Source organism: Pan troglodytes, chromosome 2 (genome assembly GCF_028858775.2).
Source record: "Pan troglodytes isolate AG18354 chromosome 2, NHGRI_mPanTro3-v2.0_pri, whole genome shotgun sequence".
Classification (NCBI taxonomy): Eukaryota; Metazoa; Chordata; class Mammalia; order Primates; family Hominidae; genus Pan; species Pan troglodytes.
The window spans coordinates 162,193,316-162,216,460 of record NC_086015.1 but is presented as its reverse complement, the minus strand read 5'-3'; the positions used below and the strand labels follow the sequence as shown (position 1 = coordinate 162,216,460).

Sequence of the window (23,145 nt, the reverse complement as noted above, 5' to 3'; positions counted from 1 at the left end):
GGACATTTGGGTTGGTTCCAAGTCTTTGCTATTGTGAATAGTGCTGCAATAAACATATGTATGCATGTGTCTTTATAGCAGCATGATTTATAATCCTTTGGGTATATACCCAGTAATGGGATGGCTGGGTCAAATGGTATTTCTAGTTCTAGATCCCTGAGGAATCGCCACACTGACTTCCACAATGGTTGAACTAGTTTACAGTCCCACCAACAGTGTAAAAGTGTTCCTGTTTCCCCACATCCTCTCCAGCACCTGTTGTTTCCTGACTTTTTAATGATTGCCATTCTAACTGGTGTGAGATGGTATCTCATTGTGGTTTTGATTTGCATTTCTCTGATGGCCAGTGATGATGAGCATTTTTTCATGTGTCTGTTGGCTGCATAAATGTCTTCTTTTGAGAAGTGTCTGTTCATATCCTTCGCCCACTTTTTGATGGGGTTGTTTTTTTCTTGTAAATTTGTTTGAGTTCATTGTAGATCAGACCCAACACCAGGTCATGGGGGTGATGAAGTCCGGCAGAGTCAAAGGAATGAGAAAAGACAGTTTGAGAGAGAAAGTGGGTCCAGGGGGCCAATGCAAGTATGGAGGCTGCAAAGGCTCCAAGCTCTGGAAGTCCAGACTATTTATTGGTGAGCAAACAAAGAAACAGGTGGTGAGAATGTGGGGATCAAAAGTGCAAGTGCATGATCTACAGCTGTGATGGTTTAGCATTTCCTTTGAAGCAAATGGAACATATTCTGCTACTTGAGATAATGGGGAGCATGTTCTTCTAGTTTAAGCTAGAAGGAGCCAGCAAGTCTAGACTCATTCCAGAGGCCACGAGGGGTTTTATGCCCTGAGCCCTGGACATTATGTCAAACATGCAAGCCCTGCCTCAGCTTTATTCTTAATCCAGTCTATCCCAACATTCAGCTTTTTCCCAGCAGTCATTCATATAGGAAAACTAAGAAGTCAAATTATTTCTCTTCACTGATATGATTCTATACCTAGAAAACCCTAAAGACCCATCCAAAAGGCTCTTGGAAGTAATAAATAACTTCAGTAAAGGTTCAGGATACAAAATTAATGTACAAAAATTAATAGCATTTCTATACATTAATAATGTCCAAGCAGAGAGCCAAACCAAGAATACATTCCCATTTACAACAGTCACAAAAGAAAAGACCTAGGAATACACCTAAATAAGGTGAAAGATCTCTGCAAGGAGAACTGCAAAATACTGCTGAAAGAAGTCAGAGACGATACAAACCAATGGAAAAATATTCCATGCTCATGGATTGGAAGAATCAGTATCATTAAAATGGCCATACTGCCCAAAGCAATCAACAGATTCATTGCTATTCCTATCAAATTACCAATGTCTTTTTTTATAGAATTAGAAAAAAACTATTCTAAAATTCATATGGAACCAAAAAAAGAGCCTGAATAGCCAAAGAAATCCTAAACAAAAATAACAAAGCTGGAGGCATGACATGATCCTATTTCAAACTTACAGTAACCAAAACAGCATGATTCTGGCACAAAAACAGACACATAAACCAAAGGAATAAAACAGACAACTCCAAAAAAGAGCCACACACCTACAACTATCTGATCTTTGACAAAGTCAACAAAAATAAGCAATGGGGAAAGGACTCCCTATTAAATAAATGGTGCTGAGTTAGCTGGCTAGACATATGAAGAAAAAAATGAAGAAAAATGAAACTGGATCCATACTTTTTACCTAACTCCAGGTGAATTAAAGATTTAAATGTAAGACTTCAAACTATAAGAATCCTAGAAGAAAACCTAGGAAACACCATTCTGGACATCGGTCTTGGGAAATGATTTATAACTAAGTCCTTGAAAGCAATTGCAACAAAAACAGAAGTTGACAAATGGGACCTAATTAAACTAAAGAGCTTCTGCACAGCAAAAGAAACTATCTACAGAGTAGACAGACAACCTACAAAATGGGAGAAAATATTTGCAAACTATGCATCTGACAAAGTCATGATATCCAGAATTTATAAGGAAATTAAACAACTCAACAAGCAATACACAAGTAACCCCATTAAAAAGTGGGCAAAAATATAAGCAGATATGTCTCAAGAGAAGACATATTAATACAAGTGACCATCAAACATATAAAAAATGCTCAACATCACTAATTATTAGAGAAATGCAGACCAAAACGACAATGAGGCACCATCTCACACCAGTTAGAATGGCTACTAATAAAAAGTCAAAAAAAAAAACAACAACAGATGCTGATAAGTCTGCAGAGAAAAGGGAATGCTTATATACTGTCAATGGGAAGGTAAATTAATTCAGCCACTGTGGAAAGTAGTTTGGAGAGTTCTCAAAGAACTTAGAACTACCACTCGATCCAGCAAATCCCATTACCAGGTATATATCCAAAAGAAAATAAATCCCTCTACCAAAAACACACATGCACTCATTTTCATCACGGCACTATTCACAATAGTAAAGATATGGAATAAACCTAGGTACCCATCAATACTGGATTGGATAAAGAAAATGTAGTACATATACATGATAGAACACTATGCAGCCATAAAAAAGAACGAAATCATGTCCTTTGCAGCAACATGGATGCAGCTGGAGGCCATTATCCTAAGTGAATTAACACAGAAACAGAAAACTACCACATGTTCTTACTTGTAAGTGGAAGCTTGTATTGGGTATTCGTGGACATAAAGATGGCAACAATAGACACTGGGGACTATTAGAGGGAGGGAGGGAGGGTTGGAGGCAAGATTTGAAAAACTAACTTGGGTACTATGCTCACTACCCAGGTGACGGGATCATTCATATCCCAAACTTCAGCATCACACAGTATCCCCATGTAACAAACCTGCACATATACCTCCCAATCTAAAATAAAAGCTGATATTATTTTTTAATGTGGTACATATACACAATGGAATACCATTCAGCCATAAAAAGAATGATATCCTGTCATTTACAACATGAATGGAACTGGAGAACATTATGTTAAGTGAAATGAGCCAGGCACAGAAAGACAAGATTCTCATGTTGTCACTCATTTGTGGGAGTTAAAAACTACAACAATTGAACTCTTGAAGATAGAGAGTAATGGTTACCAGAGGCTGGGAAGGATAGTGGGGCAGGGAAAGTGGGCATGAATAATGGGTACAAAAAATAATTAGATCTAATGAATAAAATCTAGTGTTTGATAGGACAATAGGATACTACAGTCAACAAAAATTTATTGTACATCTTAAAATAACAACAGTATAGTTAGAGTGTAACATAAATAAATGATAAACACTTGAGGTGATGGATACCCCATTTACCCTGATGTGATTATTACACATTGTATGCCTATATCAAAATATCTCATGTATCCATTAAAATTAAATATTTTTAAAAAGAAGTACATGGAAACATGGAAGCCTGTTTTAGTTTGTTTTGGGGGTTGAGTTTTTTGGGGGGGTATTATTGAGTTCCTTACATTTATACAGTCACTGTGAATCCGTGGTGCTAAAGGTCAAAATAGGAATCACCTTACGGAGAAATAGCCGGTGATTATATAATGAGGAGGGAGTATGAGAGACCCTTCTGAAGTTCCTTGATCTGGATGGTGGTTACACAGGTATATGTATAAACTATTAGCTGTACACTTAAGATTTGTGTTCTATGCTATACGTAAGTTATAAATTTAAAAGTAAATTTTTTTAAAAACTTGAACAAATGTTACCCAACAAAGTTTATCATTTTACGTAAAATACTATGAAAAATTGTATGCTAAACTTAAACATGATTAAGAAGTCAAAATCTTGAGCTAGCTTATAGAAATTAGCATGTCCTCCTGAGGCTAAACATAACTCAGAAAACAGCTAAAAGTGATTCAGAATTTCTAGATGTAAAAAGTGTCACAATATGAATAAAGGTATGCTATTTTCATTTAATTTTAAACAGTACATTTGAGGTAGTGCTAAGCAGCTTCCCTTAAAAGTCAGCTAGATGTGTTTAAAAGATAGGTGGGCGACAACACAAATCATCCCTCTAACCTCTCCACCTTTGAATATCTTGCTTTCTAGAACTGGGATTGGCCATATTCATAGCCTTCGATATCATTGCTTGGCTTTGAATAAGCAACTTCTGGTTGCTAATAATGCTTGATTTCAATGCTGCATCACAGTACCATCCTTTTAGAATACATTTTAACCACAACTAAAGATAGGAATCTGAGTTAAAATTCAACAGAGTGTGGTATGATCAGATCCCAGAGCTCAGCTGAGGTGATAATTGGATGAACAGGTTCTGCCCAGGCTCTGTCCACACATGCCCCAGGCCTTGGCAAGTCTATCTCAGCCCACTCCTCTACCTGGCTGCTGGTAGGAGTCCTTGAGAGCCATTGCAAGGTAGCTCTTGAAATATCTAAGCGTTGGAGAAGAAAGGGAAACAGCAGGTCTTAGAATGGAAGAAATCAGTGTAGATAATCACACTAGCCATCTCCATCTATTCACTTGCTGTCATACTTAACACACTCCAGACAGTCTTCTGCCCCATTATATCTCAGAACTGTACTCAGCAAAATCACTAATGGCCTCCATGTAACTAACAGAATGAAGACATCTCTACATTCACAATGCTTGACCACTCAGCAGCTCTCGACCCTTTGTTGACCCTTCCCAATACTCCTTCCCCTTGGTCTCCATGACACCATGCTCTCCTAGTGTTCCTCCCATCTCCTTGGTTTTCTTTGGTGGCTTCTTCTGCTCTACTTCTCTTGGTTGTTAGTGTTCTTTGAGGTTGTAACTGACTATGCTGTCTTCCCTATTTCACTTTTGTCCTTTGTGATTTTACCCCATTTTCATATCTAAGCCTCTGAGATTCTATTTGTAATGTAATGAAAGAGAAACCCAGATATTTTGATTTAATATATCACAATATATTGGTTTGGAAAGGGAAAAAAGAAATGCAGCAACTCTTAATCTGTGTATCACCCCCAAGCTTCTCCTCCTCCCCCATGCCTCATCTTGACCGACTGACAGGCTAAAGACTGCCCATTCTCTTTCTTTACAAGTTGAACTACGTGTCTTCTGATCAGTGGTGAATGAAAGAAAAAAAGTGAACTACAAACTTAAAGATTAGGTGTGTGAATTCTGGCATAGATGATGACTAGGAGGAAGGGAGTTGATATGAAAAGGAAAAGGAAGAAGAGAAGAGACACGGATAAGGGGAGAGATTTGGGATGAGCAGGAAGATTAAATATGATTGACGAGTACAATACAGAGCTGATAATGAATTTGAGAATAAAAACCTTTTTGCCTACTCAAAATCGCATGGCTGAGCTCCACCACACCACCTCAGATCTTTTCCAAGGAATTAGTCTTATTAGCAAAGTGAACAGTGTGTGAAATGACGCCCAATAAATATGATTTTTGATCCACGAGGATATGCTCATAAGGAAAGATTACTGATTTTAACTAGTACCCTAAAGGCATAAAGAATTAACTTTCAGATGGTAAGCATTTTACTCCTCGTTCAGTGATAGGATTAGGTCCATTGCCTTTAATATGAAGAAATTATATTGTCTATCAGTAGTTTAGCAGATTAACACAAATTAATTTTTTTCCATATAAATTTTTTTGGCAGAGATCCTTAGGAACTCTTAGAGGGGTGAGGAGCAAGACTAAAATGGTCATCATTCAGTTCATGTTTTTTTTTAAGAACCAATGCTTATTTCAGTACAGAATGAGTTATTAATTCTTTAATATTGTCTTTTTTTGAGTTCTAATGTCCCACAGGAGAAATACATGATAAAGATTAGGAAGATTAATTCATGCAATGTCAATAACATGACTCAGTAATACTCAGCTATCAAAGCCAGAATGCTTTAACCTTCTTGAAAGAAGGTTGGAAACGAATAGACTGAAAAAGTAGGAGACTACAGTTTGAAAGCCAAGTGCATTGTCCAACTCATTGTCCAAGAATGAAACAGGGAAAAGTATGCAGCAGCCAAGAAATAAATAACAACCTGAAGATGAATCTTTTACATCCAAATTTTGTTCCAGTACTCTCTGCCCATCACAGACCGAGACCCCACTGTCACCACTACCAGGCTTGCACTGACCACTCACATCTCAAGATCAGATGCTTCCTTCAGAGCCCACAATTATTCCACTTCCTCCTCTATTTGGTCTTCAATGAATTATCACCAAAAAATGACAAGACCTGGAACCAGCAGAAGTCACAACCACCAAAGCCTTCATTCAGGTTAGTATGTTTATAAAATAAACACAAGCTTTGGTGCTGCTGGCAATCAACAGCAGGAGTAACTCCTCTCTCAAAAGCAACCACTACATATAGCCCAAATCTGAGTTTCAGAAGAACATGTGGACCACATGTCATCATATTCTATAAATGGGCAAAAGATGGCTTCTGTGGATTGGTTCTAGGTTGCATATTTCTTCACTGCAGCCGGAGACCCATTAGCTCAAACGTCTGTCAACTCCAAACTCAAATTTTTACATGTCCATTTATTTTTTTAAAACAACCCAAATAAGCAAATTTTTAGCCATCAAGAGCCTGCCTGCTTTGCAGACCCCAAGAAACTTCACCCAATAGCTATTACCTGTTGGTAAGAAAGGATCTTGTGATGATAAGACCTCCAGACCCTGCTGCCTGTCAGAGCTCCCTGACCAAGAAACTCCCATGGTGTGGCTGAGCAACACCACTGGGTAACCACCTTCTCGGATCCCCCTCTACCCTGGGAGTTCCCTTGTTCTCTTTCCCTTCGGAATGGGTGACTCCCCTCACCATAAGCCTCTGAATGGTTGTATGCCGAAAGGTGCTTCCCCTCTCATGCAACCCTGTCCAAGTACCACACAATAAAGCTGGTTGTATATTACTGCCTCTTGCAGTCGTTATCTTTTTCCTAGATTACACTCCAAATCCCTCAATCTCCTACACACTATTTCATTTCATGATTGAATTTAGTCAAGTAGCCAGCTGACCACTAAGGTCTTCTTCCTATTTATAGGGCAACATGTTAGGTAAGGTACAAGGTGAGGTTCCTGTCACCAAATTTCATACTCTCTAGTTGAGGGGGTAAAGAAACTCACAAGTACAAGTAGACATCCATATGCTTTGAAGACCAATGGTCAAATCTCAGTTCCACCATTTATTGGCAAGATGAAGTTCTTTTACTCCACCAAGCTCCTGGCTCCTCTTCTGAAAAATGGGATAATGTTACCTCATGCATAGGGCTGTTGGAAGGATGGTATGAGCAAATATGTGCCCAGTATTTGGTAGAATCTTTCATACATTGTATAACCATTCCCTCCTAAAGATAGTCAAACAAATGCAAAATGAGTAGGACCCTCTCATTGTCCAGTTTTTCTCCTTTCCAGAACTAAGGATAATAATTAAATGATTAGGCCAGGCGCGGTGGCTCACGCCTGTAATCCCAGCACTTTGGGAGGCCGAGACGGGCGGATCATGAGGTAAGGAGATCGAGACCATCCTGGGTAACATGGTGAAACCCCGTCTTTACTAAAAATACAAAAAATTAGCTGGGTGTGGTGACAGGCGCCTGTAGTCCTAGCTACTTGGGAGGCTAAGGCAGGAGAATGACGTGAACTTGGGAGGCGGAGTTAGCAGTGAGCCGAGATCACACCACTGCACTCCAGCCTGGGCGACAAAGTGAGACTGTCTCAAAAAAAAAAAAAAAAAATTAAATGATTAATTCTCTGACAGGTTTTTAAGAATCTGTCTTCTCCATTAGAAAATTAACTCCAGAATAAAACAAGACTATCATCTGTCTTGTTCCCTCAATACAACAAACATAAATTATTTACGGAATGAATGAGTGAGTGAATTAGTAAAGACAACAGATACTTTTGGATCTGAAAGGAGGGAATGATCACTGAGGAATGACATGAATAGAGGTTTATGAAGGATCAGGACATGACTGAGATTTCTTGAAGGATGGCTGGGATTTACCTTCATGAAGTAGGGCAAGAAGAAGGCACTAAGGCAGGAATGGCCCATTGTCAGTTGCCAGAAAGTGGACAGTCTGGTTGAGAACATCCTCTCCATGGGAATAATTACAATAAGGTTAGGGAGGAAGGTTTAGGACTGGAGTTTGAGGCCCATTTTTTTAAGATTCTCTTACCAAGTAAGTAAGTAGAATCCAGTCAAGCTCACAAACATCCAGAAGGCCTGAAACCACACCTTCTAAGCCTACCCAAATCCACTTCATTCTCCACGTTCACATTGTGAAATAAGAAATACCAAAATCCATGTCCTCGGACCAAGTTACAACATACTATATTAATTAAATTAACTGAAATCCAGGATGGAAATTAATCCTTATTACCAGATGCCTTAATGGAATTTCCTGAATGGATTCAGGCTTTTTACCTTTAAGGATTTAAAATTTACTGGGCTGGCAGAGCCGAATCTTGATAACTTAGGTGCAAACATCAAATACCTTTCCATGTCTGTAGGGTAATTACAAAGATCTTTATTCTCCAAACTAGATGCCATCTGAAGTCATAAAAAGAGCAGTTAACCTAAAATGTAAAATACTCAGGTCTCCTCTGAGACTTAATGATATCATATCCTGTTAACTAGTAACCTAATCACTAATTCTCCCAACCAAAGCCAGAAAATAAGCCCTTAAACTATTCAGGAGAACCAGCTCCTGAACACCCAGCACATTCTCTTTAAGGAGGAAAGAGCTTGCCCAGTTTTGTTTGCATTCACTGATCTTTAGGTAGACTGTCGATTCTGATGGCTGCAACCGCATTTTAACAATACTGATTTTTAGGGGAAATTCTACTACGGCAGGAATTATAGATGAGCCATCAGCCTGGACATGATGGTTAAGGACATGGAGCAGGAATTGTTTTTTGAGGGAACGTGTGTGGAAAGACACAGAAAGAGGACATATGCCTGACTTTTATGAGACATCTATGTATGGAAGACCAAAGAGGTGTCTCACTTTCGCAGGTGACATCCACCTGGGCTTTCTCATGCCACTTCATAGAACTTGAGGAACAAGGGAAACTGACACAAACAGGAAACTGGTATTTCTTGCTGGGCCATGACTAGTAAAGTCCTTTGTCTCTGATCCAGGCATCCTGTGTCTTCTGCCAGCATCCATAAAACTGTAGCGAGCTTATTAGTTTGCAAGTAGGATAAAATCTCAGGCTCTGTACAGTTCTTGACAAATAGCAAGTAAATTGGTCAGAATTATACATACTAAAACACCCTACCTTTTCTCCAACCAAAATATTTTGTTTATGAGTCTTCATGTAAATATCCCAACCTGCTGTGTGACTCCTAAACATGCATAATCAGAATTTTTTTGTTTTGTTTCAACTAAAGACTTCACTGAGGCAGCTTATGCATATTATTTTCTCTTCTGAAGGCTCTCTGGGGCTTCTATGTGTCCTTCTAATTTATCTCAGACCAGTCACTTGGGGAGTTGATGATCTGGGATGGTAGTGCCATTCTTCTTTTCTGTATAAACACTGACTGTATTATGTAGCATAAGTCAAGGACAGTTAAGCAGTTGATAAAGGATGTATTGTTTTTCAAAAAGGCAAACATAAATATAAAAGTATAAAAGGTTATAACCAAAATTTTAACAGTAAATATCTCTGGATGGTGAAATTATGGATTTTTTTTTATTTTTGTTAATTCATATTACCTAGTTTTCTAATATGAACACGAATTACATTATATAATGTTTCAAAATAAGACAAAAGTTTAACTGAAACCATAGCTTCTCACCTGGAAGGATAATACCTGACTCATGGACTCCCATGGCCTTTATGACCCAGTGCCAACATGTAAATAATCCTTCCAATAGTCTCACCTCATTCCTTCCTCTAATCCCTCCCCTGATCTCCTTACTGGGGCTGAGGAGAAAGCAAAGCGCAAATAACTAGGTATTAAAGTAATATTTGGTGATTCAAATTAGTTTAGCCAATATAACCTTTACAGGACTCTTGTTAAAATGTACACAAAGACTTTTATCAATCCCAAGCACAAATACAAGATTCAACTTAAAACATCTTGTGTTTCTGCTGAAGCCAAAGCAATGACAACCCCTGTAAATTCCCTAAGGTAAGACCAGAAATGCAGAGTGATATATAATAGGTATCTCCCAAGAAAAGAACAAGAAGCCATTTATGAAATCTTACCATGTAGGAAGACTAATGTGTCTATTAAAAGCAAAAATGTGAACTCCAGGTCTTCTCATTGGGGACTGATTTAAATGCAGTTTTGCTAAATTAGTGGTAGAAGAGATCTAAAGTAGAAGACTAACAATGAAGTCACATAAAACAGTACATCCTTGGTAAGAATAATTTATATTGGTACAATTCCTACACAAAGTAGATGAGTAAATAGGTTAGACAATGGTTTTTCAAGGTGCTACTATATAGAGAAGCAGTGCTTTTTTCATCAAACCCACATCATGTTAATAAGAAATTGTTTTCAATATTCACTTTATTAAGAAGAATAACTCATTTTAACAAAGTCAAGCATTCATAAACATTAACTGTACTTTATAATTGGAATTTTTTCTAAACTATATCTGATTTTTACTCCAGAAAACCAATATTAAAGGCCAACATGATATGAAGAACAGTCAGCAAGTGACTTCTAATCCTATCAAACAAATTATAAACGCTTTGCAACATAAGCATTTTCTATTGCCTCATTTGTTCTCACTTATTTTCTCAATGTTTAGAACCCTTTATCAGGCTTTTAGGGAGCAGTATGTGTCAGTCTCTCAGCCACTTTGGGTTAAATTCAAGCTCATCTGTGCCTGCTGCAAAAACAAACATAAAAGTCTATTAGTAGCATGAAGAAATGTGCTTATAATCTCTTATAGAAACCAGAAGTCTTTCCTATAGACATGACTTCATATGTATACTACAAGGCTACAGTAACCAAAACAGTATGGTACTGGTACCAAAACAGAGATATAGACCAATGGAACAGAACAGAGCTCTCAGAAGTCATGCCACATATATCTACAATTATCTGATCTTTGACAAACCTGACAAAAATAAGAAATGGGGAAATGATTCCCTACTTAATAAATGGTGCTGGGAAAACTGGCTAGCCATATGTAGAAAGCTGAAACTGGATCCCTTCCTTACACCTTATACAAAAATTAATTCAAGATGGATTAAAGACTTAAATCTTAGACCTAAAACCATAAAAACCCTAGAAGAAAACCTAGGCAATACCATTCAGGACATAGGCATGGGCAAGGACTTCATGTCTAAAACACCAAAAGCAATGGCAACAAAAGCCAAAATTGACAAATGGGATCTAATTAAACTAAAGAGCTTCTGCACAGCAAAAGAAACTACCATCAGAGTGAAAAGACAACCTACAGAATGGGAGAAAATTTTTGCAATCTAATCATCTGACAAAGGGCTAATATCCAGAATCTACAATGAACTCAAACAAATTTACAAGAAAAAAACAAACAACCCCATCAACAAGTGGGTGAAGGATATGAACAGACACTTCTCAAAAGAAGACATTTATGCAGCCAACAGACACATGAAAAAATGCTCATCATCACTGGCCATCAGAGAAATGCAAATCAAAACCACAATGAGATACCATCTCACACCAGTTAGAATGGCAATCATTAAAAAGTCAGGAAACAACAGGTGCTGGAGAGGATGTGGGGAAACAGGAACACTTTTACACTGTTGGTGGGACTGTAAACTAGTTCAACCATTGTGGAAGTCAGTGTGGCGATTCCTCAGGGATCTAGAACTAGAAATACCATTTGACCCAGCCATCCCATTACTGGGTATATACCCAAAGGATTATAAATCATGCTGCTATAAAGACACATGCATACATATGTTTATTGCAGCACTATTCACAATAGCAAAGACTTGGAACCAACCCAAATGTCCAACAATGATAGACTGGATTAAGAAAATGTGGCACATATACACCATGGAATACTATGCAGCCATAAAAAATGAAGAGTTCATGTCCTTTTTAGGGACATGGATGAAGCTGGAAACCATCATTCTCAGCAAACTATCGCAACGACAAAAAACAAAACACTGCATGTTCTCACTCATAGGTGGGAATTGAACAATGAGAACACATGGACACAGGAAGGGGAACATCACACACTGGGGCCTGTTGTGGGGTAGGGGGAGTGGGGAGGGATAGCATTAGGAAATATACCGACTGTTAAATGACGAGTTAATGGGTGCAGCACACCAACATGACACATGTATACATATGTAACAAACCTGCACATTGTGCACATGTACCCTAAAACTTAAAGTATAATAAAAAAAAAAGAAATGACTTCATATGTCCCACTGTTTCCATCCCATCCTTTACTCACCAAACTGCCCAAACAACAAACACACATGTACACACACTTTAGATTTTAAAACATAATTAAGAAAAAGATATTGAACCGTATGAAAATATTCTTTGACAGAGGACATAATTCTCCTCTATACAACAAAACAAAAACATCTGTTAATCCAGCTCCTTTATTTCACTTTTACAATAAGAAAGCTCAGAGGTTCTGTAGATGTCAACAACAAACACATGCCCAAAGGCATAAAAAGATGAGAAATGCAACCACCAAATCGGCAGCAGCAACACCAGGTAGGGAAGGTACCCTGGTACTGCTCGAGGCAGCTAGCAGCCGTCAGTGTTTCGCAAGCCATCAGACTTCGTTAGAACAGATGTTTCTTAGCCACCAGAGAGGTCTTGGTACCACGCATGCCTGCCTGCCCAGCGAAGGAAACTTTATTGTATGGAAGAGTTAGTATACTCTGTTCAAGTCTCCTTTCTCTTTCTTCTCAGAGGTCCTGAAAACTAAAAACAAAGCAAAGAGAGTGAAGTGAGGAAGAAGATGATCTATTCTGAATTGACTGTCAGTCAAGAACATGGCTTCTGCTCTGGCTTTGTGGAAGAAATCACAAAAATATGACGGTCCAATGTGTTCTTGGGAACAGGGAGAAGAATATTACCTGGGAACAGACTAGGACACTGCAAGGAAGAGAGCGTCCACATCATTTGAATAAGCTACAAGTGATAAGTCATCTTTCATTAATTCAGCTAACAAACATTTATTAAAAGCCTACTATGTGCTAGGTGCTGAAGATACAGCCTTAAATAAGGTGAAGAAGGTCCCTGCCCTCAGATGTGTACATTCTAGTCGAAGAGACCTAAAAAAGCTAGGAATAAATAAACTCGGGTAATGTAAGTGCTAGGAAACAAAATTAGGCAAGATAAAAGAATGGAAAAGGTCCAAAGGTGGATGGGCAGGGGTGCGAGGGAAGGAGGCTGATGGTTATTTTAGATAAGGGGGGTCAAGATGGACCTACATACACCAACCAAGATTCCAGCAAGGTCAACCTTTGGCTGCCTGCTAAATGTGATTTAAGATACGCTGCCAGGCAAGGACGCATCCGTTTATTCATTCAAAAATGTACTGCTGGACATGACTAATGTGTACTGGACACTGCTGGGCATTAGGGATACAGGGTAAGCAGAAAGAAACCAAAACAAAACATGCTGCAGGAAGGTAGACCTTAACCAGGTAAACGGCCAAATAAATAAAGGGCTATCACTGGTGACCTTTGCCAAAAGTGCAACGAAGGAAACTGCACTTATTCAAACTGAAATAGCTAGGCGCTAAAACCAACAGAAGCCATCCATGCTCAGAGGTTTTCTGGCTTCTCAGCTAACAGAGATTTGATGGCAAGTGGGAAGGGGAGGAATATGGACAGGATCCAAGCCTGAGGTTACTGAAAGTCTGGAAAGGTAAGAAGGCTTCCCAAGGGTTGAGAAGGTCACAGAAAGGGGTGTGGGTATGAATCTGGAGGTTCTTGGAGGTGGAAGGTACCTTCAAGTAAATTAAACAAAACCCACACTCATTACTTAGGTGAGGCAACCAAAGCCCAGAGAGGTCAAACGGCTTGCATAAGGTCACAGAACTAGATCATGGGATATCCGCAAGTAGAATCGCAGTCTACTTGTCAGTGAAGTTAAGTATTTACACTAAAATCTATATTTCACTTGGGGTGGGTAGGGAGGGTGAACAACAGGTATGTGTTTTCCCTCTATTTTCAAAATTTGATGAAAAAGAGGAGGAATTAAGAGGAGAATTTGCTATTAGAGCTCACAAGTCTCAGAAATAATCTGTAAGTCCTCTTTAAAATAAATCAGGATTTTATTTAAACACAAAGTCAACCTTCAGACACAGTAGACGTGAAATCCTCCTGTTAGGGCAGGGATTTGCTGGAGCTCATTAATTCTGAGCAGGGTTGTTTCCTGCCCAGCTTTCTTCAGTGTGTACAGTATTTTCATTTTTCTTGCTCTTACTTTTTTGGGCACTGAGCCCAGCTCTGAGACTCCTGGGTACAGGCATTTACAGAGCAGCTGCTGTTGGGCCTGCACGCTGGTACCATCCCACAGCAGAAGAAAGGGAAGATAAACCACCATTTATTTCTAAGTGTAAACTTTTTAGTTACTTAGAATGGTGATGCTCTAAATAGCCAGAGTGTTCTAAGTGGTAACTTATCTTCATTCTCCTGACACACGACATTGTCAGCACAGCCTGTTTTGGCATGGGAGGAGTCCTAGCTAGGGGCAAGATTCCTCAGGATAACCTGATGTTTAGCAGAATGATTACCAGTATGAATATTTTATCCATATCTCTTTGATAATCCTTGAGATGGAGTTTCACACTTGTTACCCAGGCTGGAGTGCAATGGTGCGATCTCTGCTCACCACAATCTCCGTATCCTGGGTTCAAGCGATTCTCCTGCCTCAGACTCCCAGATAATCCTTTTAAGGGTAGGCAATGAACCTAGACAGTCACTAATGAGGTTTGGGTAGTTTGCTGTTTTTTTCTGGAATTTCACATCAGTAGTCAGTGGCCCAAGCTCAGCTTCGTTGGCCACAAGGCAGAATGCTTTTAGATAAGAATGAGCTTGCACTCTGCTTTCACCAAGGAATTCTTTTTTAAAAAAAAAAAAAAAAAGGAAATAAAATAATAATAATAATAATAAAACCTCTAGATTTTCTTTTGCTTGTTTTTGTGTGTTTGCTTTTTACCCTGTTTTCTGGAACTATGTGGAAGTTGAACCTATCAAAGTGAGATGGCCTCAGCCAGATGCATGGGCCAGAGTCCCACAAGAGATCTCTAGATTCTACATAAGAAGGGAAAGCAGGGGACCAGGGCAAAAAAAAAAAAAAAGAAGGGGAAGCAAAATACCCCCTGCCTTCAGGGTCAGCCTCCCTTACCTAACTTTCTGTTCCCTGCCTGGAAAAAAAATCAGCAAGGGGGAAAACTGGGATACACAGATTTTATTTCACTGGCTTCCTTCCTTTACTTCCTCTTCCCCAAATTTCCCAAGGTAGAAAAGGGTCAGGCTTTTTTCTTATCTCCTCTGCTCTCCAGGCTTCTTCTACCACGAAAGATATAGAAGGCAGCCCCATGACTTTGCTGTCATAGGCAGGAGTATCATTTTTGGTTCCTTCCTATGTTGAAGGAGGGAGATAATGATCTTTTCAAAATCCTCTCTCCAGATAACAGCCTGGCTTTCCAGGCTATCACCTTGCTGGGTGATCCTACTTTGCATATCAGAAACTAATAATGCTCTCCTCTCAGGTAGATGGGCTTCTCAAACTAACTGGAAATGCTTATGGACCCAGAGAAAAGAAGCATGCCCAGGAATAATATTTTAAATATTATCCCTCTGACTTGTAGATGCTACCTGGGTGATGGATGTTTACATCGTTTCTTTCTTTTGCTATTACAGATATTTCTGCAAGGATGAACATACATACTTACCTGCATGTGTGAGTATGTCAATAAGATAAAATCCTAGATACAGAATTGCTCAAACTTTGTATTTATAGATAACATTTGCAAAACTTAAAACACAAAATGGAAAGTTAGGTGAAGATGAGTGGGAAGAAAAGAAAGTCTTTGAAATTGTGTGGGAGAACAGAACTCCAAAACATTACCAAAACAATTTATTCAGACTCCACTCACATTTTTCATGCCAATGGTACAACTCTCAGAGAAAAGCATGTAAGGTGTCAGCTTCTTCATTTCAGCAAGTCAAATTTCTCGTTCCATTTTCTCATTCAGTTCATAGTTCCAGAGTACCCTGGACCATGTTCATTTGCCCTTCAGATTTTCTTTAAGATGACTGACAAAATTGCTAATGGGATGCAATGGCTTTAGACTCTAGGTCACTGGTTTTCATGTCAGTGAGTCCCATAGCAGTGTTTCCTTTTTTATTAATTTTGTTTTTGAGACAGGGTCTTGCTCTGTCACCCAGGCTGGAGAGTAGTGGTGCGATCTCAGCTCACTGCAACCTCCTCCTCCCGGTTCAAGCGATTCTCCTGCCTCAGTCTCCTGAGTAGCTGGGATTACAAGCAACCGCCATCACGCCCAGCAAATTTTTGTGTTTTTAGTAGAGACAGGGTTTCACCATCAGGCTGGTCTCAAACTCCTGACCTTGTGATCCGCCCGCCTTAGCCTCCCAAAGTGCTCGGATTACAGGTGTGAGCCAAGCAGTGTTTCTCATAGAAAATAAATGACTAGACAATCACTGTGGTTACGTATTCTCCTCTAGTTCATTTCCTTCCCAAGCTCATTCATTTGTGTTTCTACATTCTTCCACAACAAACTACAAATGTTAAATTAAAATTTCCTAGAACTTTTTCTATGTCTATATATGTATATATTTTAACTGGAAAGTAATAATGAACATAATCTTCCACACTTGCTTTTTTCCACTTAAGAACATATTTTCTGCATTTTAAATGTACAATCTTATCTTACTAATGAGATCTAACTAATTCATTTAATATATGCATAGAATTATGTTGTATGGAAGTGGTAACCTATGTGGTTAGATTGTGATAGGACCTCCATTTTGTATGTTTTATCTTTCTGTACTGTTTCATTACTTCGACAATATAATTTTTATAAAAATTGATAAATTTTTATTTAAAATAAAATAAAATAAAATTTCCACTATATGATTATTGTTGTAGATTTTTCTCCCCTCTGTGTTAGGCTCAGGATGCTCATAGTAACCTCCCCTGTTTTTCACTCTCACTCTCTAAATGTCTTTTACTTGTTTACCTTCCCCACACTTACTTCCTCTCCTTTATCTAGGTCTGTCCACTGTAATTCACTCTGTCACCCCAGCAAACTTCCACACATACGTTTGTCTCTCTTACTCTTTTGGCACAACTCCTTAAATGCCTAAAAACTCCTCTTACATTCTTCTAACATTTACCCCATCGCTACTTCCACCTACAAATTTAAAAAGAAATAATCATTTTATCCTTTTACCAGTTTGCACCTCTGCTGTGTATATTCCTACTAAAATTTTCTAGAGGATTATAGTTGGGGAAGGAGAGACACAAAAAAGCAGGAGAGACCCACCTTAGCCGTTTAAGAAACTAAACCATAAAATACCATATTCAACCTTTTTGTGAACATTCTTTGATATGCTGCACTGCTCTACTCCTTTAATTAAAAATAATGGTCAAATAAAAATACTTTCAGAAATTGTGAGATGACTCAGTTAAAAGGAGGATATCACTGCTGATGTATAGATAATACAATTATCTTATGACAAGGACATAAACCCCCTGAACCAGATGGCCTTGCAATTGAATTTCTCAAGAAATTTAGAAACTTATTACAGGAACCACCCTGTGCTCCCAGATAGAGACTACACTTTTTTACCAAAGCATAATATGTCAGAAACAGCCAAGTGATTGAGTTTTATGCAAATCAAATAACCATAGACTAAGGCCTCTTCATCTCCATTTCCTAAGATAACAATGTAAACTCTCCTAGAATGGAAGGAGAAATCAGTTTGATTTTTGCAAGGCATGATCCACTATGTCTTAAGCGTTGCCTGAATACAGGCACACAGAATGTTAGAAGGGGGCACAAAGGGGTGAGGAGCGTGGAAAATACTCTGTGAGCAAAGGAAGGAATAAAAAAAAAGAAATTCTTCTAAGACTAGGAGACTGAAGCTAGATTGACTTAAGATAAAAACAGCTCTAGTCTCTCCTTTTAATCACCTTTTCTTAGCATCACCCCCATCTCATAGGCATCCCCATTCTGTGCCCATCTCCTGGTCTTAGGAAGTTGTGTGTATGTACATGTTGTGTTTTTACAGGAATTTGCCCTCCCTAGCTTTCTGGCCATCGTTGTGCTGACGATTAACCTTGAAGAAGATAGAAAGCCATATGTTGACCGCCATGGTATTGGCAGCTAGAAACTAAAGCCAGAATGACCAACCATCCCAGCACTCAACCCCACACTCACACGTAGCCTTGGAATGTCATTCACAGCAGCAGAACGAGAATATGCTCAACCCACAAAGTACAACAGATTTATAAAGTACAACAGATTTATAAAGTACAACAGATTTCAAGTGTGGGGCTTAGTATACAACTTGAGGATAGTAAAGAATTTTTATGTACACTATGCCTTTTTAGATTTCTTGCTGATTCTTGGAATATTTTACTGCCACTTAAGCCAGGACTGAGTCCTGGCTTTCTTACATGGCAGTAGCAGCAGTTCTGACAAGAACTGACTTACATGAGCTCTGCAGAGAGGGAGTTTGCAGATCTGCAGTGATGGCATCCCATCTCAACCTAAACTAGGTAACTCTGTCCTGGTGCCTCTGTTGCCTCCTGAAATGGGATTTGAGATAAGCCATGCAGCTTTTCTCATAGATAGTCAACATGACACCCAACTACACTGAAACCCTCAAGACTAGAAACTCCTTGAAAGCTGAGATGGCATTTGTTTTTCCACCATCCTCCAGCTAACAAAGCCCTCAATATCTGTTTAAAATGAATAAATTATCCAAATAAGCAAAAACAGAAGAACATTTCAGATGTTCCCATGTGTGTTGAAATAATCTGCTTCTCATCCCAATCCCCCATCAGCACCTACTCACTATGAGGATGAAACAGATAAAGAAGATATTTTAATAATGTCAATTATACCATTATCATTACTATGCATTATTATATGATTATTAGTTCATTTAAATTAAATGCATGCACACAAAATAATGCATACTTTTAAAAAAAACTAACTAAAATTTACATATTAAACATGTTGAAATCATTGTCTATAGGTAAGGAGAAGGGAATAGAACATAGGGATAAAAGGAAATTATCAATTAAGCAATCAGTATATAAATTAATACCTAAGTAGCAATTAAATTCAGCATTCAAGGGAATTTGGAGTGAAAAAGTCCTTGGTCTGGAGAATGGAACAGATTCTTGGGGGAACCAAGATAGATGCTCAATGATGAGTGTTACAGAAAGGAACCCTGGACATTACCCACCCCCAGGCAGAGCCCACATGTGGACAAGGGAGGAAATAATAGGTAAAACAGCACTCTTCCCAGGCACAGGAAGGAAGCAAGCCTTGTAGAGACACTCCCCTGCCTTGCCGGGCTAGTGAGCAGTTTCATAGCAATGTCTACAGAAAGCCTGCCACAAGTTCACAGCCTCTGAGCAAGGCCTAAGAACCAAGAAACATTTTCCCCCTGTGACCAAGAGCCGCAAAGACATGCCACAAAGGACAGCAGACCCAGTGTCCTATGGTAAGAACAAAAAAGATCCTACAGAAAATGCCAGAGAAGACTGACTACAAGAGGCTAGCTGGGAGCTCAAATATCTCAGCAGATGCTGGCACAGAGAGGTGATGATGCTTGAGGACCAGGTGGGAGGATGTTCTGCTCAGCAGATGTCAGCCTGGACAAATGAAACCCATAGACCTGGTGCTTCTCTTTAGCCCACCCCAACAACCCTAGGTGCCTGACTCTGTAAGGCCTCTGGGAATTCAAAAGTAGCTTTCATGAGAAACATGGTAGTGGAAGAAAATGTTGAATTGACTGAGAAAATAAAGAATAAGTGTATTCCAGGTTGACGTGAGCTTTTCCCATCAGGCAACATGGAACCATGAACTAGAAATTAAGTCATCCAATTGATGTATTGGGAATTCATTCCTTCTATAATAATAGCCAAAATTCCCCCATAAATGACATGGGTCAGCTTCTTCATGTGAGATGCCTTTGGAGGCTATCACAAGTGATTTTTTTTTTCAGATTAATAGTGGCTGCTGTAAACTTTAAAGAAAAAGAAACTCATGTACTGAGAGAAATGAGAGAAGATGTGCGATTGATGCAAAGGATACAAATTTGCAGTTAGCAGGCTTGGGTTGGAAGCCAGTGCTTGCCCAATGACCTTGGGCAAGTCACTCAAATTTTCCCTGCCTCTATGTCTTCATTTACAAAGTGGAAATGATGATGATAATAATGCGTGTTTCACAGGGCTTCTATGAGAAAAAAATGAGATAATGTATGCAGAAGTGCTTTGTAAACTATAAAAAACACATAACTGTTAATCACTTTTATCATCATCTATGAATAATAAGCAGCTTTATAGAAAGCATTTGTATAGATTCTGAACATCTAATATATTCAAAAGGAAGTGCTTATGCACTGGAAGAATCTGACTTTTCTCCCCTGTTTTGGTCTCTTTGAAAAATAGTGCTAACCAAAATCAATTATTAAATGGATGTGCAAATGGAATGTCCAATGACTAAAATAAATTAAGAATAAGATTAAAATTTAAGTCCAAGTTCGGAATCATGGAGTTTTTTATGACCAACAGATCTTATCAGCTTTTAAAATAGTGAAATATTTACTTTATCAAAAATCTAGAATATTAAAAACGAAAACCCAGAGTCATAGGAAATTTATACTAACCTTCTTGCTGACATTCTAAATATCATGTGTGCATGTTTCACATTTGATCAAACTTTAAAAATGTGGCAATGACAAAGTAAGCTCAAAATTACTTTGTTTTAGTTTATTCTATATTACCTAAGCATCATATAAACTCAAAAATGACCTTCAAATGTAGAAGAGCAGTGATTTTTTTCAAGAAAGGAAATTCAATCAGAATTTGATGAAGAGGTGAATCATTCAACTTTTTGAGAGAATAATATTCATACATTTAATTTTAATTATGTGTCATGACACACCTGCAAGACATTCAGGAAGAGATGCTCAATCTAGAAGTGGAAATCAGGTTCTCACCCTCAGAATAGGGATCTGAGTCATCAGCATATGAGTATTTGTGGATACCCTGGATAAGTGAGAAATCCATCCAGTGGAGGTCTTGGGGAGAACTCCTTTAATGAACAGATATGAATAGTTTACGTTTAATAAAGTTTTTTTCTCTCTGCATTCTCAGACTTTTGATGTTCCTTACTACATTGTTTTCTTATTATCTGTTTATCTACCTCCTCTTAGCTTAATTATGAGAAACTGTAGAATGAAGTCCCCTTTCTCCCATCTCTTTGCCTAAGTGAGTGTCAGGTATTTCCATATAAATACATGCTTCCAAGTTGTATTAAAGATACTTGAAAGATGCTTGAAAATGTCCTTTTTATTCTATTTTATCTAAGCATCAGAGAGGCAAAACAATGACTTTTGAATGTGGAAGTACAGTGGTTTTTTTTAAGGAAGGAAATTCAATCAGAATTTAATGGAGAGGTTAATCATTCAGTTTTTTGAGAGAATAAAATTCACACATTTGAATTTTATTTATGTTTCCATGTAACACATGCTTCTAAGTTGTACTTGAAAGATGCCTGGAAAATGTCCTTTTAGTAGCTTTAAATATTCCCTCATGGTATTGTGTATAGGTTAATTTTTTTTTTACTTAATCCTTTCTTCATAGTTTAAGTAGAGGTGAAAGTCCACATAGACTCCCTTAAGGTAATTCTATAGCCCACTGTAGAGCCTGAACTGTTTTAGAGCTCAGAAAGAAAGTCTTCTATCTGGAAAGTTTCTGGCAAGAAAATATGCTTTATATTCACTGTACTCCCAAACATTTTACCTTTAAAAATAAAATTACAAGTTAGCAGGCTATGCACATGGCAGGCATACAATAAATACAAAGAATCAATACATTGTAGGATTGTTCGTCTTCTTCTAGTTCCAATATAGTGCTTGGCACATAGTTGGCTCTCAATAAATAACTGTATAATTAATTGTATTAGTTAATTCAGTGCTTAATAACTATTTGCTAAGCCACACGTGGTGGCTCACGCCTGTAATCCCAGCACTTTGGGAGGCTGAGGTGGGTAGATCACTAGGAGTCAGGAGTTCGAGATCAGCCTGGCCAACATGGCGAAATCCCATCTCTACTAAAAATGCAAAAATTAGCCGGGCATGGTGATGCGCACCTATAATCCCAGCTACTCGGAAGGTGGAGACAGGAGAATCGCTTGAACCTGGGAGGCAAAGGTTGCAGTGAGCTGAGATCACGCCACTGCACTCTAGCCAGGGTGACAGAGTGAGACTCCATCTCAAAAATAATAATAAAATAAAATAAAATAAAATAAAAATAACTATTTGCAAAAAGAATGGCCTTTAAAAGATGACACCTCCCACATTATTATCATCACACTGGCCCCTCCCCTGATAGCTGAACCATAGTTCCAACCATCCACTGGACATTTCAACTCAGATGCTCTGCACACAGACAGAAGTGGAAGCCAGTAAATCAGAAGAGGTGAAAACAGGTAATGGAATAAGAAAGCATGAGTTGGTTCCACAGGCTCACAAATTCAAGTTGCTATGAATAAGTCCATACTGTTTTGTCCCTCAGGAAATCATATAGGCAGCATTCAAGATTTTTCTCTTAAAGAATGAAGAAAAGTCTATCATTAAGTAGATAAGCATGCATAGAGTGATTATTCGGTAGAGCAGTGGGACCGAGAGTGTTTTTATTTATCTTTTTATGGTAAGTATCCTTTATACTTAAATTTTTCTTTTATTTTTATTGGTCCTCAGGAACATGTACATTATCATTTATTCTTACAGGCCTTTCTCTTGTCTGCTTGATTGTTTTATTCCCTTTCATGCCCATTTTTTCCCTATAGGAAATTATGATACCATGTTGTAAAATGTGTTGCTTTAATATATGTAATTTTAATTACTTAAATGGTACTATGATTTTTTAAATCTCACTTTTACTTTTTTCATCCATGACTATATTAAGATCTATCCA

General features: G+C 38.3%; 1 long non-coding RNA gene across 1 annotated transcript in view; it reads left to right on the top strand.

The window, feature by feature from the left end:
* The window catches only part of LOC129143648 (uncharacterized), a 29,609-nt gene extending 22,724 nt beyond the window's left edge, over positions 1-6,885 (top strand). The window contains exon 4 of the long non-coding RNA XR_008547307.1: positions 5,060-6,885. This is a non-coding gene — a long non-coding RNA (uncharacterized LOC129143648). The remainder of the gene's footprint in view (positions 1-5,059) is intronic.
* Positions 6,886-23,145: the final 16,260 nt, after the last annotated feature.